This window comes from Ptychodera flava, unplaced genomic scaffold, assembly GCF_041260155.1.
Source record: "Ptychodera flava strain L36383 unplaced genomic scaffold, AS_Pfla_20210202 Scaffold_33__1_contigs__length_2856901_pilon, whole genome shotgun sequence".
NCBI lineage: Eukaryota > Metazoa > Hemichordata > Enteropneusta > Ptychoderidae > Ptychodera > Ptychodera flava.
The window spans coordinates 228,423-245,149 of NW_027248355.1; the positions used below are offsets into that span (position 1 = coordinate 228,423).

Below are 16,727 nucleotides of genomic sequence, written 5' to 3' on the forward strand. Positions count from 1 at the left end.
TTGTAACAACTTTGTTTTGGTAACTATACCATTGGTACCTTTCTTTAAGGGTAGGGGATTTGGCCGAACGGATGTGACTGTGATATCGTCGCTAGCTAGGTGAATGGATGCGGTGTGTTGTTAGTTCGAATACAGTTGAAAATGTACTGAATTCACTGAGCTGGAAAGTCAATGATTCTTTCCTAACTTCTGAATTTTCGCCAACCTAAGAGGTGTGTACATCATCTGTTAAATGCTTATGTTCCAATGTCGTATTGGTATTCGTAACAAAGTTATGTAGATATAGTTTAAGGACGTAAAGCATAATCACCATCAGTGAATAAAATGAAACAGTAAAAAACCTTTATGTTATAAGTAAATGTGAATATAAAATCACTGAATCTCTTCAATGGAACCTTCATGACAAAGTTTGAATAATTGCAACGAGTGATTAATGAATATAACAGTATTTTTAATGCCAGATATAATAAACATTACAGTGCTAATTGCTATTTGTCATGAATTTTAAAAAGAATGAATGAGAACATCAGTAGAGACCTGAAAAGAAATTCTTTAGCGGATCATATCACAAACGTTTCACTAAGATGGAAAATCTAAATACCTTTCCAAAAAGTTCAAAGTTTAACATGCTAAGCCTTATGAACAATTCACAAAATCCACATAAAATACAAATCAACTATCAACTAAACTACGAATGAAATAACTAAGTTCTATAATGAAATAACTAAGTTCTAGATATTTATTTTGTTTTTACATTTTTCAACTCTTTACATATTTTTTGACACTTCCAATTTTCATTTCAACTGTAGGAGTATTTCAACACATAACACAATATTTTACACCAAAATACAGATGTAGTGCACACAGGGCTATCTGAGGTTTTGTGGACATAAAAACATACATTCATAGACACAAATAGACAAGCTTGTAAGCATACCTACTTACCTACCTACATGCATGCATAATGCATATCGACCACACCCACCGATTTTTGTAGCATGGTTAGCATATGGAACAGTTCGAGTGTATGGGTGGCTTCATTAAATTTGGGAGTAATTCTTTAGATAGTGTGTAGGACATAAATTCATTCAATACGCAAATTACCATTAATTATAGTTTCTATGAAGGAGAGAGCATAGTTAACAGAGTATGAGAGACAAAGAACAAATAACGGAAGCCATGCTACACCGACCATCATATAAGCTACACAATTCTCACAGTCGAGCTGCCAGATATGTACTCTTCTTATTGGGCAAGAGCATCTTCAGGGGTACCTAAGAAAGAGTAGCTTTTGAATGAAAATCACAGCCTTGACACCGTGCAGTATAGCTAGGGTAGGGAAACGATAGTTGATGGAATAGAATCCGTAAGCTTGGTCATCTAAAACGATAGCTTTGAACATAAAACAAGATGGCTGACAGCAACAGCAGTGGTACCGGGGGTAAATATTTAACCCGTTTTCAACAAAAATTCATCATGTTGTGTTGTGTAAGACGCCGCATTCAGTGAGGTTCAGGTTCGATTACACTTCTGTAAAGTTTCTGCCCCATTTTACAAAACTTGCAGAGAAATCACTCAACAGGCTATCGTTACGTCCTATTCTAATACATGCACATGGATTAGAATGTATATGATATTGTAAAGACGTATTCGTTATTAATGTAGGCAATGTCTGTTTTCCAGAGTTAAGACTTCCCAAAACTTATCTGAAGCTGACTTTGAAATCTTGATGAGCCTTTACCAACTCTGGAACTTTACAGAAGTGTAATCGAACCTGAACCTCACTGAACATGGCCTCTTACACAACACAACGTGGTAATATTTTGTAGAAAACCAGTAAAATATTTACCGCCGTTACCACTGCTTTTGCTGCCAGCCATCTTGTTTTACGCCCTCGACATCAAAATATGTTCAAAGCTATCGTTTTAGTTGACCAAGCTTACGGATTCCATTCCAGCAGCTATCGTTTTCCCATCAAAGTTATCCTACATGGTGTCAAGGCTGTCATTCTAATTCAAAAGCTACACCCTCTTAGGTACCCCTGATCCTAATGTATCACTTACAACAGCCACTCTATCAATTTCTTACCTACGATTTTGCAGAAAATGACTTTTTACTTCTTACCATCAAGATTTTTGAACAAATTGTTCATTTTCTGTGAGTACTCATGTGATATGACAGACTTCAACCATGTGAAAAACTTTTACCATAAACTTTGCAGACAAAGGAATTATCATTTATATGCTAACTGCTGTTAACTTAAACGTTTCGACTCGCAGTAAAACCCTTCCTAAACATATTGCAGTCAAATGGCTTTTAACTTGTATGTGTCCTGATGTGATCTTTGAAAATTCTACTCTGTGTAAAACTCTTACCACATACTTTGCAGACAAAAGGAGTTTCATTAGTATGAGTCCTGGTGTGGATCTTTAGATAGCCACTCATGCAAAAACCTTTCCACACATTTTGCAGACAAATGGCTGTTTAGTTGTATTAGTGTGTGCGAACATTTAGATGTCCACACTGTGCAAACCTTTGACCACATACTTTGCAGACAAATTGCTTTTCCTTCTTATGTGCCCTCAAGTGAACTTTTAGTCCTCCACTCGTTGAAAACCCCTTCCCACACACTTTGCAGACATATGGTTTTTCCTTTGTATGTGTCCTCATGTGAACTTTTAGATCTCCACTAGTTATAAAACCCTTCCCACACACTTTGCAGGCAAATGGCTTTTCCTTTGTATGTGTCCTGATGTGAACTTTTAATTGTCCACGCTGTGCAAAACTCTTACAACATAGTTTGCAGACGAATGGTTTTTCATTTGTATGTGTCCTCAAGTGAACTTTTAGTCCTCCATTCGTTGAAAACCCCTTCCCACACACTTTGCAGACATATGGTTTTTCCTTTGTATGTGTCCTCATGTGAACTTTTAGATCTCCACTAGTTATAAAACCCTTCCCACACACTTTGCAGGCAAATGGCTTTTCCTTTGTATGTGTCCTCATGTGAACTTTTACGTATCCACAATGTGCAAAACTCTTACCACAAACTTTGCAAATAAATGGCTTTTCCTTTGTATGTGTCCTGATGTGAACTTTTAACTGTCCACGCTGTGCAAAACTCTTACAACATAGTTTGCAGACGAATGGTTTTTCATTTGTATGTGTCCTCAAGTGAACTTTTAGTCCTCCACTCATTGAAAAACCCTTCCCACACACTTTGCAGACAAATGGCTTTTCCTTTGTATGTGTCCTCATGTGATCATTTAGGTGTCCATGCTGTGCAAAACTCTTACCACATTTTTTGCAGGCAAATGGCTTTTCCTTTGAATGTGTCCTCATGTGAACTTTTAGTCCTCCACTCCTTGCAAAACCCTTCCCACACACTTTGCAGACAAATGGCTTTTCTTTTGTATGTGTCCTCATGTGAAGTTTTAGTTTTCCACTCGCTGTAAAATCGTTCCCACACACTTTGCAGGCAAATGGCTTTTCCTTTGTATGTGTCCTCATGTGAACTTTTATGTACCCACAATATGCAAAACCCTTCCCACACAGTTTGCAGACAAATGGCTTTTCCTTTGTATGTGTCCTCATGTGAACTTTTAGGTGTCCATGCTGTGCAAAACTTTTACAACATATTTTGCAGATAAATGGCTTTTCCTTTGTATGTGTCCTCATGTGAACTTTTAGTTTTCCACTTGTTGCAAAACCCTTCTCACACACTTTGCAGACAAATGGTTTTTCATTTGTATGTGTCCTCATGTGAACATTTAGATCTCCACTCCTTGCAAAACCCTTCCCACACACTTTGCAGACAAACGGCTTTTCTTTTGTATGTGTCCTGATGTGAACCTTTAGCTGTCCATGCTGTGCAAAACTCTTACCACATATTTTGCAGACAAATGGCTTTTCATTTGTATGTGTCCTCATATGTAAATTTTAGATTTCCAGTCTGTGAAAAACTATTCCCACACACTTTGCAGATAAATGGCTTTTCATTTGTATGTGTCCTGATGTGAATTTTTAGATGTCCACTGTGTGTAAAACCCTTCCCACACACTTTGCAGATGAATGGTTTTTCCTTTGTATGAATCCTGATGTGAACTTTTAGATTTCCACTCCTTGTAAATCCCTTCCCACACACTTTGCAGATGAATGGCTTTTTATTTATATGTGTCCCCATGTGGACATTTAGATTTTCAGTCTGTGCAAAACCTTACCACATACTTTGCAGATGAATTGCTTTTCATTTGTATGTGTCCCGGTGTGGATTTTTAGAGAGTTAGTGCTTTGATAGCCTTCACCGCATACTTTGCAGACAAACGGCTGTTCACAAATATGATTCAGTGTGAGGTATTTCATGGCTTCATTCTGTGTAAAACTCTTTCCACATTCTTCACAAACAAATGTCCTTTCTTCACCATCCAAATGACTTTCTTTATGTTCTCTCCGTGTAAAAGTTTGTCATAAGCTTGAACGAGAGATTTTCCTGTTTCAACATAGGTTGCTGTCTGACTCATGTTTTCGGCACATTGCTTCCCCTTGATGGTTAATCTTGCTGACAAGACGCTACTGCAACAAATGTTTTTGAATATTCTGAAGTATAAGAATAAATGGAATAAATGTGAAAGAAATATTACGTCCATGTGTAAATAGTATAAAGAATGAGACAGTTTTTAAAGTGACATTAGCTGTAACTTTTGACTAATTTTTCATACCTCTGTTTCAATGTATCAACTACAGAATTTTACTATAATCCGATCATCATGACCAATGCCCTGAGTTCTGCTTGCCAGCACAGCCTGTGAATGTCAATTGATCATTGTTATTGTTGATAAATGTATTCTAATCCGGACCTGAATATAAAACTTAAACAATAACAATGCAGATTATACTCATATAGGGTATATTAATGAGCTAAATGTTAGCAATTTCTCCATGGGTCCGGGATCAAACCAGAAACTGCGATGATACACAGTACAAACACAATTTTAACACGTCATTGACAATGACATAGTCCCAACTTGTAATAGGGGAGTATTAGTCTTGATGGGGCAGGGAAATGTGGTCATTAAGAAGTATCACTGGAGTGTATATGTTGAGATCTATGGGCACATAGGTTTATGTCGTTGTTCCCAATTTGAAACACATGAGGCATGTCTAAGTTATGGTTCTAAATCGGGAAAAAAGATCAGACCTATAGCTGTATTGGCCGGCCAAGAAATACATACGCGCATAATAATGAGGTACAAGGTGTGACATCTTAAGGTGTAATATCCTATCAGAATTGGAGGGTATAGAACTTGTGGTTACTGAGTTATGCATATATATGTATAATCAAGGTCAAAGGTCATAAGGTCACGTGACATTTTGAAATAAAATTGTATTGCTAATTAATCCCTATATGCCAAAATCAGACCTCTAGCTCTATTCGCTTGCCCAGAATTAGATGTGTGCATAATTAATGAGGTAAAGCGTGTGTTGTCATAAGGTTTCCCACCCTACTAAATATAAAGGACATAGCTCTTGTGGTTACGTATTTATCGACACAAACGTATATTTCAGGTCAAAGGTCATCGAGGTCACATGACATTTGGTATAAAAAATTTCTATCCTATTATTATCCCTATATACCCAAAAACAGACATCCAGCTCTATGGGCTTGCTCAGAATTAGATGTATGCATAATTAATGAGGTACAGTATGAAGCATCTTCAAGTCTCCCATCATACCATATATGAAGGGTGTACCACTTGTGGTTACTGAGTTATGGACAAATATGTATATTTGAGGTCAAAGGTCACCGAGGTCATGTGACATTTTGTCAAAACAATTGTATTGCTAAGTTATCCCTATATACCAAAAATCAGATCTCTAGCTCTATTGACTCGCTCAAAATTAGATATGCGGATAATTAATGAGGTACAATATGTGGCGTCATAAGCTGTCCCATCATACCAAGGGTGTAGCACTTGTGGTTACTGAGTTATGGACAAATATGTATATTTGAGGTCAAAGGTCACTGAGGTCACGTGACATTTTGACAAAAAAAATAGTATTGCTAAGTTCTCCACACCAAAAATCAGACCTTGAGCTCTATTGGCTCGCTCAAAATTAGATATGTGCATAATTAATGAGGTACATTATGTGGCGTCATAAGCTGTCCCATCATACCATATATGGAGGGTGTGAGCACTTGTGGTTACTGAGTTATGGACAAATATGTATATTTGAGGTCAAAGGTCACCGAGGTCACGTGATATTTTGAAAAAAAAAAGTATTGCTAAGTTATCCCTATATACCAAAAATCAGACCTCTAGCTCTATTGGCTCGCTCAAAATTAGATATGTGCATAATTAATGAGGTACAATATGTGGCGTCATAAGCTGTCCCATCATACTATATATGAAGGGTGTAGCACTTGTGGTTACTGAGTTATGGACAAATATGTATATTTGAGGTCAAAGGTCACCGAGGTCACGTGATATTTTGAAAAAAAAAAGTATTGCTAAGTTATCCCTATATACCAAAAATCAGACCTCTAGCTCTATTGGCACGCTCAAAATTAGATATGTGCATAATTAATGAGGTACAATATGTGGCGTCATAAGCTGTCCCATCATACCATATATGAAGGGTGTAGCACTTGTGGTTACTGAGTTATGGACAAATATATATATTTGAGGTCAAAGGTCACCAAGGTCATGTGACATTTTGTCAAAATATCTGAGATATCTGCGTGAACAGATGGACTCACAGATGGACTCACGGACGGACATGACCCAATCTATAAGCCCCCTGGACTTCATCAGTGGGGACTAAAAACTGTGTCACTGCATCCTTTTTGCAATATGAATACGATGAGAAACTAAATTTTTATTTTTCTTGGCCTTATACATGGGAGTCTATGGAGTGCCTTATACATGGGAGTCTATGGAGGTGAAAACTAAAAAGTCCTCTAACACGGCCAAATTTGATCGCATTGTGAAACAAATCGACGTGCATCTGTATGGGGTAGGGAACTATCCTTGTGCAAAGTTTGAAAGAAATTGAAATGGGCATGTCTGAGATATCTGCGTGAACGGACGGACGGATGGACGCACGCACACACGGACATGACCAAAACCTATAAGTCCCCCCGGACTAAAAATGACCAAAGTTACAGCTAATGGATCTTTAATGTTGAATAATTCATTATACAGATTATCTTGAAGTCATGCAAATTAGCCTGTCATACAAACAATATATATATATATATATATATATATATATATATATATATAATATATAATATATATACCAGTGTGTATATATATATGCAGGGCCTGAAAATTACGCTAGCCCGATGCCCGGGACAGACTAATTTCCGATACGGACTAGTACAAAAAAGACCCTTACTTGTCCGCAGGCAGACGGAAGATCAAGTTTCGTGTCGTCTGTCTTTGTGCGTTATCACAGCTTGAAGTTCATGTAATTTGAATAGTATGATCAAATTGCTTGGCAACGCATGACCTTGCCGAGTCAAAACATACCGTAAAGCTGCGAGTGAAATAAATCGGCGACATTTCTTTTCTAAACTTTGTATCAATCTGTATCAATTTGGGAAAATGCCGTATTTTGGCGGCAACGCATTGTTCGCCATACACTTGCTCAGAAGAGCATCGTCTCTAGCCAAAGGCGTCTCCATGATGAGTCTCTTCAGATTTGGAATTACCGTACCCGTAAAGATGGCAGCAACGAAATCGGTCAAGAACTTTTCGATAACGGAAATAAGAGGAAGAAAACTGACGAGAAAGAGAGCCCACAGAGCGAGGAAAAACTTTCAAAAGATCGGAAATATGACCGTGAGAAACGTGTACGTAAGTTTCAAAAACAGTGGGTGACGTCATGGCCATGGGTGACTTACGACGATGGCAACGAGACGATGTACTGTGCATATTGTCGAAATTTTCCGCATATTTCTGACAAAAACAGTGCTTTAGTGAGAGGTACTTCAAGTTTTAGAATCGACGCGCTGAAATCGCACGATATCACAAATGAGCATTTGTCCTGTACTCGCCAATATTACCGACAACAAACTATAGAAATAACGGGCGACGCGCTGACCATTAACGTTTATTTGTGGGCAAGGGCGAGAGGAAAGCCAAAAATTAACGGGCGAGGCTTGCCGAGCCCGTTAATTTGGCTTTCCTCGAGCCCGCGCCCACAAATAAACGTTAATGGTCAGAGCGGAGTCTGTTATTTCCATTATATTATCTGCGAACCCAAGAAAACCGTCAAAATTTCCGAAAATTTCAGGAGCGAACGACAACTGGGCCCCAAAAACTGAGCAATACGCGACGAACAGTCACGCGCGCTGTAAAAATTTGGCAAATCCTGAGATGTTTTCAGAAAAAAGTATCTCAACTTGACCTACAAGTGCTCCCTTTCATTTTGTGATTGATTATAATTACGTTTGAGCTGTAAAGTTACAATACTTTGAGTTGTTAATCTTATTATTCATATTCACGGGAATGTAAACAGACCATGACTGTGTATTTGTGGTCAGTCACGTGGTTCAGCTCGACAAATCAAAATGCGACTGGCAGGGCATGGTAATATAATGATACGCAGTCAACTTTCCGCTCGTCTGTGGAAGACGTTCAGTCTACGTGCAGTGTACTCGACACACTAATTGCCAAGTCGTTCGCGAAAATGGACGCACAACAGAAGGATAAATTGAGATATTTGTTCAATACTGCATATGCTGTCATAAAGGCCGGAAAGCCATTTCAGATTTCGAGTTCTTGTGCCGTGTTCAACTCAAAAATGGTTTACCGCTCGGACACAATTACATAAATACGCACGGTTGCACAACGTTTATGAAGTCTATCGCCAATAATTTGAAACGGCGGATTTCTGGAGAGATTAAAGACGCAAATTTCGTCAGTGCACTAGCTGATGGTAGCACCGATAGATCCGTTGTTGAGCAAGAAATAACGTACATTCGTTATGTAGGAAAAGAGAAATTGCCAATAACACGACAAGTCAGCGTTGTCCAAGTGGAGAATGCGCAGTCTCAGGGAGTGTTCGATGCGTTGGTGACAGGCCTCGCGGAAGTCGATCTGAATATGCAGGACCTTCACCCCGACAGCGGAAAGACGCCATCCCTTGTCTGCGCTAATTTTGACGGCGCGTCCGTAAATATGGGGAAGAAAACTGGAGTTGTTACCAAAATCAAAGGAATAATACCGTCGGTAGTTGGAATTCACTGTGTTGCTCATAAACTCGAGCTTTCCATTTTAGATGCATCTAAACGTCTGAAAATAATGACAGACTTTGAAGAAATACTGAAGGGCATTTTTTCTTTCTATCATTTTTCGCCGAAACGTCGCCGAGAACTAGCCGAGATCTCGAGAATCTTTGAGACAGATTTAGCGCACTTCTCGTCTGTCAAACAAGTTCGCTGGCTAGCGAGTAAAGAAAGGGCCGTCAAAGCCATATCTCGAAATCTGAGATCAGTTGTACTTTATCTACAACACAACGCCACTGCCGGAAACTGTGCTGATGATGCAAACCGTGGAAAGGGTTTTTGAAAGGAATTACTTCTATCCGGTAAGATGATGTTCTTTCTGCTTGACTACCTACCCATTGTATCAGATCTATCTAGAGCATTTCAACTTGAAGATTTGCTCATAACTGAACTTCCTTATAAACTTGAACAAACTGTAGTCAGATTAAATGCTCTGAAATCTGTTGCTGGGAATAACATGCAGTTTTTCTTGCAAAATTACAATGTTGATGATCGAAAGTTTGGTGAAATAGAAATCAGTGGTCAAGCATTGACACCTGAGTACACAGTGTCTGAGTATACAGATTTGATTGATAACACTGTAAACTATATCAGTGACCGATTTGATAACTTGAATGAGCCACCACTGAAACAACTTCAGTGTCTAAATTCCACAACTGGCCACTGGGTACTGAGGAAATATATGTTTATGGAAATAATGATATGCATGATTTGATGTATGATACTTGTGTATCTTCATACTTCACGGAGTTTGAAAGAGATTCTGTTTGTAAAGATTGGTTGGCCCTCAAATTATACTGCAGGAGGTTCAGAGCCAACTCTCTTCTCAGTGTTTATTCACTTACAACTACAGTCAGTCAGCATAGTGGGTGACCCCATGAAAAAGCTGCTTGATTATACGTTTACTATCTCCCCCAGTACCAGTGCATGTGAGAGGGGTTTCTCTAAAGTCAATGTGATCAAGACAGAATTAAGAACCACCATGAATCAAGAGAATTTTCAAAGACAACTTTTTGTAATGTCAGAAGGTCCAGATCTTGAATCCTTCAATCTGATGCTGCAATAGCAAGGTGGCTAGTGAGTTGGAGAGGTCCAGACATGTAGAGGGTCACAAATTACCTGGCCCACGTGTTAACACACAGCCAGATTTTGAATTTGAAAAATCTGCAAAGTGAACCAACACCTTTATTGAAGCTTATATGACATGATAGACATCTAAACACTTATAATCATGTGTCAGTTGTGTTATACTGCAATAAATGAAAGATATATTTCTGTGATACTACTTGGTAAGAGCATAATTATTTTTTATACCCACCCGGTAGAAAATTTCAGGGCAAGTGAGTTTTTGCTACGGACAAGTAGGAAAGTAGTGGCTACTTGTCCTGGGACAAGTGGATAAAAATTAAATTTTTCAGGCCCTGATATATATATACATATATATATATATATATATATATATATATATATATATATATATATTATATATATATATATATATATTTTTTTTTTTCTTTGGGAAATTTTTCAGGCCCTGATATATATATATATATATATATATATATTATATATATATATATATATATATATATATATATATATATATATATTTTCTTTGGGAAATTCTTGGTGGGAAAAAAGGAAAACTGAAATTACAAAATGTACTATTTGAATCCTCTCTCCGAGAAAAAAAAAGTGATAAGTAGGCTGTCATTTTGTATAATGCTAATTAACTCCCATTACTCAAAGCTGACTTAGAACTACGTACAATATTTTCTTTTTGCTGAGTTTGACAAACAAATGTTACTTACAAAAATAAAAGGTTAAGAAGACAAATATGGGTTAACCCCCAGCAGATATAGGTCACTTGCATCATTATGAGGGCATTAAATATATGTGTGTCAGAGAGGCATCGAGTTCAAATAAATTTCATTTTAACTGCCCACTGTTGACCTGCAACAAAGTTAGAATCATCCTCATCCTCAGTGTAAATGGATTGAGTTAAAATGGTTCTGAGAATAACGATACAACTTCAGCTTAAAGGTAAAGTTCACCAAGGCTGATTTTTACAGTGTGCAAGTTTTTGGGTCCCATATCCTGGAAAAGCGAACAATTTTTTTTCCGAAAACGGACAAAAATAGTGCGGGGAAGTTGCACTTAAAGGGACATTATTGCTATCTTTTGACCTTTTTTCACTAACATTGCTGCAAATGAGCAGTTGCTGGTTTTGTTTCACCAATTGAAAGATGTCTAGAAACGGTCGATTACTGCCATCCATTTGCCTACATTGTATAGAACAAGTCATCGTTGATGACACAGTCCCCGCTTGTCCATTTTGTTATAATCTTTGGTGTCTTGGTAGCTGTGGTCTAGGTAGCTGTGGAATGACATTGATGCAACGGGTGCATCAGGCCTGTGCCTTGTATAATAAAGTAATCTGAGGAACGGTCAATAAAATTGACCCATCTCTGCCGGTAATGACCATTGAAGGAACGTTTGATTACATCACACATAACGATGCCCTTACTGCCTCTAGTGTCATGATGGCACATACCGTATTATGCACATGGTTTGGTGGAATTTAAGAAATGGTATGGGATCGGGTATGTTGTTGTAATCAGCCATTTCTGATCATATAATGAAACAAATTAATGTGCACAAGAATGCAGCCATATCACGTTTAAACAAAATCAGTCCATCGAAGGACAGTGACCTATGTTTATGTTTCAAAGACATAAAAAAAATCACACCAAAATTGAAATCAAATGGCTGTCTATTGACCATATGGATCATAGCACAAAATTAGTAGACATGCATATGTATGCCATAGTACTTTATCTTTGTACCAAGTCTCAACAACATTGGATAAGGAATATTTGCATATGATTAAGCCTCAAAGACATGAAGATATCCAAAAATGACCATCTGGCAGCGATATTGGGGAAAAATGACAATCTGGGCAACCATATTGGAATATGTCACAAAGTACATTGACATGTAATATGTATGCCATAGTGCATGATCTTTGTGTCAAGTTTGGACAAAATCGGTGTAATGACCTTTGAATTAAGCTTCAAAGACATACAAAATTCCATCAAAATGGTAGTTCTGCAGCCATATTGGCTCCTATCACAAGGGTAATTGATCTATGCATATGTATGCCATAGTGCTTTGCCTTTGTGCCATGTTTGAACAAAATCGGTTCAAGGATGTTTGAGTTATGGTTCAAAGACATGAAAAAATCGCAAACAAAATGGCCGCCTCATGCCCATATGGGATCATATCGCAATATAATGCGACATGCATATGTAGGCCATAGTGTTATGCCTTTGAGCCAAGTTTGAACAGAATCGGTTCAAGGATGTTTGAGTTAATGGTTCAAAGACATGAAAAATCGCAAACAAAATGGCCGTCTCACGCCCATATTAGATCGTATCAGATTATAATTCAACATGCATATGTTGGCCATAGTGTTATGCCTTTGTGCCAAGTTTTAACAGAATCGGTTCTAGGATGTCTGAGTTATGGTTCAAAGACACGAAAAATTGCAAACAAAATGGCCGCCTCACGCCCATATTGGATTGTATCGAGAAATAATTTGACATGCATATGTAGGCCATGGTGTTTTGCCTTTGCGCCAAGTTTGAACAGAATCTGTTCAAGGATGTTTGAGTTATGGTCAAAGACATGAAAAATTGCAAACAAAATGGCCGTCTCACGCCCATATTGGATCGTATATGATTATAATTCAACATGCATATGTTGGCCATAGTGTTATGCCTTTGTGCCAAGTTTTAACAGAATCGGTTCAAGGATGTCTGAGTTATGGTTCAAAGACACGAAAAATTGCAAACAAAATGGCCGCCCTCACATTGGATTGTATCGCAATATAATTCGACATGCATATGTAGGCCATAGTGTTATGCCTTTGTGCCAAGTTTGAACAGAATCAGTTCAAGGATGTTTGAATTATGGTTCAAAGACAAGAAAAATTGCAAACAAAATGGCCGCCTCACACCCATATTGGATCGTATCGCAATATAATTCAACATGTATATGTAAGCCATAGTGTTATGCCTTTGTGCCAAGTTTGAACAGAATCGGTTCTAGGATGTTTGAGTTATGGTTCAAAGACATGAAAAATTGCAAAAATATTGCCACCTTGTGGCCATATTGAATCATATCGCACAATAAATCGATGTGCATCTGTAGGTCATAGTGCTATGCCTATGTGCCAAGTTTGAACAAAATTGGTTCAGCAGTGTCTGAGAAACAGCTCCGGACGGACGGACGCACGGACGGACGGACACACGGACGGACAGGACCCAATCTATAAGTCCCCGCCGGACTTCGGGACTAAAAATCTTGTGTCGGGGGTGAAGGCAGGGCTCGTTAAAACCCAAAAGTTGATAAGTGTTGACCTGCGATCACACTATAGTGCTAAGCACTGTAATCATCCTAGTGTGAAAAAATACATAAAGTGAAAGATCTGGAGCACAGTGTTGCAGTTTTTTCACTCCTGCTGATACTGTTTACTCCAGTTAAATTTGACAGTAAGCTTTTCATGCAGACCTTGACGACCAATCCAGCTCTTGGATATACCATTCTTTGGTGCAACACAGCACATTTTTGTAATGGGCATTTCAAACGCCTACCACAAGCTGCAACAGTCCTGAAGCCAGGGAGAGGCCCTAATGGCGGAATTGTTTTCGTCTCATTTGTACCTCCATTTACACTTGCCCATAGCCTGTCAGCATAGAAATGTCAGAAAAGAGAACAATGTAGGAATAAACTCAGCAAACTGTCACGTTTGTGTTGAGGTGATTACGAAATTGATACGTTGTAAGGTGAACACCAGTAACTGCATGCAAGCTGCATACGCCTGAGAAGAGCAAAACGTCAGAGCAACTTCTTTTGAGTCCTGTACTCAAACTACCATTCAGTTTCACTTCCATGGTCTGAAGGTAGTCGACCGCAAGTCACTACATGGTTACAAAGCATGCACTGGTCCGGAATAGTGCTGGTCATGTGGATTCGCGGACAACGGCCGTTGAAATTATATCGAATGGGCCTTTGAGCTGGAAACGCTTTGACATCAGCTTGCAAGCTTGTAATCGACTGGCACCATCCTCCGGTCAGTAACTAGACATGCAGAATGGCAAGAATACGCCGTACGATACTGTTTAACTCCAGAGACAATACTCCTATACTGAGAATGTCTTATTGGTTGTAAAGCACGTCTAAAATAGTCCTGTTTCAAACTGACCTAAGATTTTTCTCCTAGGCAGATGTATCAGCAGCAGTGATTAGTGTTTGCAGTCCTATAAGGTCTCCTTACAGCTCACTGATTGGTTGGACCCCTTTTTAGGTCTCATTATCATGTAGTGATCACCTCAGGGCATTGTGATTGGTTGCCTTGTGCCCTTGTGTCGATATCTAACATATCGGCTGTTCACCAATAGATTTTTTGAACAATGTTACGTTAACACTTATGCAGTATAACTAACCGTTTTCAATATCCGAGCATGCCGACAGCATACTCTACATAACACTATACCAGTTTGCACTTACAAATCAAGCGCTCTGATTGGTTCGGATACGACAAAGACCCATTGTTTTATTTGTGATGTACCACAGTTTGACCACTAAAGATGGTACGCTGCTAGCTAGTATTTCTTCAGTATCGGGCGACCGGAGAGCATTTTACATTTGTTCACTTTTTCTTGGGAGAAAAACAATTAGTGTCAATTGGGCGTATAGTTCACGCTGTATGTACATGAAGTGGTGACATGCGATATGTGTGTTCACGAATTCAACATGTGCTGTCCGGAAAGGGACTGGAAAAATTTACAGATGTGCATAATCAGTGAGGTACAGGATGATTTGAGTGTCGAAGGTCAGTGTCCCATACCAGTCACAGTTCAAGACAATAGACACCAGCCGTCTTTGACTCTTACGTATGATAAGATATAGCCTCAGCTTAGTTGCAGAGGGGGATAGGGCAGGTCAAAGGTCATAAATTTTTTAAAAATAATATTGTAAAAATCTTCTAGATATTTGAAATATAGTAACCTTACCATATGGTCTACAAAATTAATGTACAGAATTTTGATTGATACATTTTTAATGTTACAATTTTACGCGGTGTGATTTTGAAAAATACTGGCCCTCCCTCCCTATAATTTCTCTCGAGTCCTTTCTGCGTATGCCCCTTGATGTAGAAATTCGTAAACACACATTCGCTTCACCAGTTCATGCATTTAGAAGGTGGCGTTGAAGCCCGAATGTTGATTTATCCATGAAAAGGAATCAATGAATTAAATTGGAGTGAAAATGCACCTTTTTCTAGCTTAACATGCTAATCGATCGTGCATCGTGAACTTTGGCTCGCGGCATGTGGCTCGTGGCGCTTGAATTAGACTCGCCGTCTTTGCCGTCTATCTTTTGTACTTTGATCCCGTTTCGATGGACATGGCCCCGTTTTGGTCGGTTTGGCTCACAGCAAGCTTTAAACAAGAGATTCATGCTCACAATCGCTAGTGATTTGTTACGCCTTGTCAAGGCGAAGGTCGCTGTGTCCACGGCCCACGAGACTCCAGAGAGGAAGTTTGGGAACAAAATGGCTGTCGTGAGTTAGGAGACGGATTTCTCTTTCAAAAAGGCACATTTCACTCAGTAAAGCAGCATCGATGGCTACCACTACATCTCTAAATTCATACCTGCTATCCTTTTAGCGTCAAAATCGATCTTCTGTGCATTTCGGGGTACGATTTCCGAGGTGACCCTTTCTGACAACAGCTGCCGTGCAATGACTGGCCGATCACAGTAATGGTGTTGTACCGTTTGTATTCCCTGCCGATCTCATCCCTGCACATGCGCAAAGTTCATAGATTTGCAGCTATAGCTGTAGATTTCGGTTCTGTTGCCGATTTCGACAGTCGTCAAGAAATCAGAGCTATAGTCACTGTTGTCTATGCAGTGATCTACATGTAGCAATGTTGAATTACTACATTCTTGGATATATGTTATACTTTTAAGAAGTGAAAAGGGTTTCAAAGGGTGAAATCTGTCACATAACTATCGATTATTTTTCAATGACTTACATGATACATTTTATACTTATGCAGGGCATTTGTGTTGACATTTTTACTAGACAAAGTTTTTTTCCGCAATGTCGGCGATTTTCTGAGTCGGGGAGACACACGTACCAAAAAAATCCCCCATTCTTCGACGCCTGATTCAGTTGTGTGCGGGCGCTCCGGCGCACTGCGACCTAGCCTTCACTACGACTGAAGGACACCAACGTAAAGTTGGCGTCATCCTCAGCCTCAGCCTCAGCCTCAGGTGACCTTTCCAGCTGACGCTGAAAATGACGCTGCTCAGCGTCAGCTTCAGCGTCGTATCCGAAAATTGCCAAAGTTGCGCCACCCGATGA

General features: G+C 39.0%; 1 long non-coding RNA gene across 2 annotated transcripts; it reads right to left on the bottom strand.

The window, feature by feature from the left end:
* Positions 1–1,164: 1,164 nt before the first annotated feature.
* On the bottom strand, positions 1,165–16,110 carry LOC139127556 (uncharacterized). Of its 2 annotated transcripts, none has more exons than XR_011551048.1 (3): positions 16,012–16,110; positions 4,216–4,596; positions 1,165–4,132 (listed from the first exon to the last, which is right to left on the bottom strand). It is a non-coding gene; the product is annotated as an uncharacterized lncRNA (long non-coding RNA). The 2 variants fall into 2 exon arrangements; XR_011551047.1 differs by lacking the exon at positions 16,012–16,110 and adding an exon at positions 13,865–14,002.
* Between the last annotated feature and the right edge of the window lie 617 nt (positions 16,111–16,727).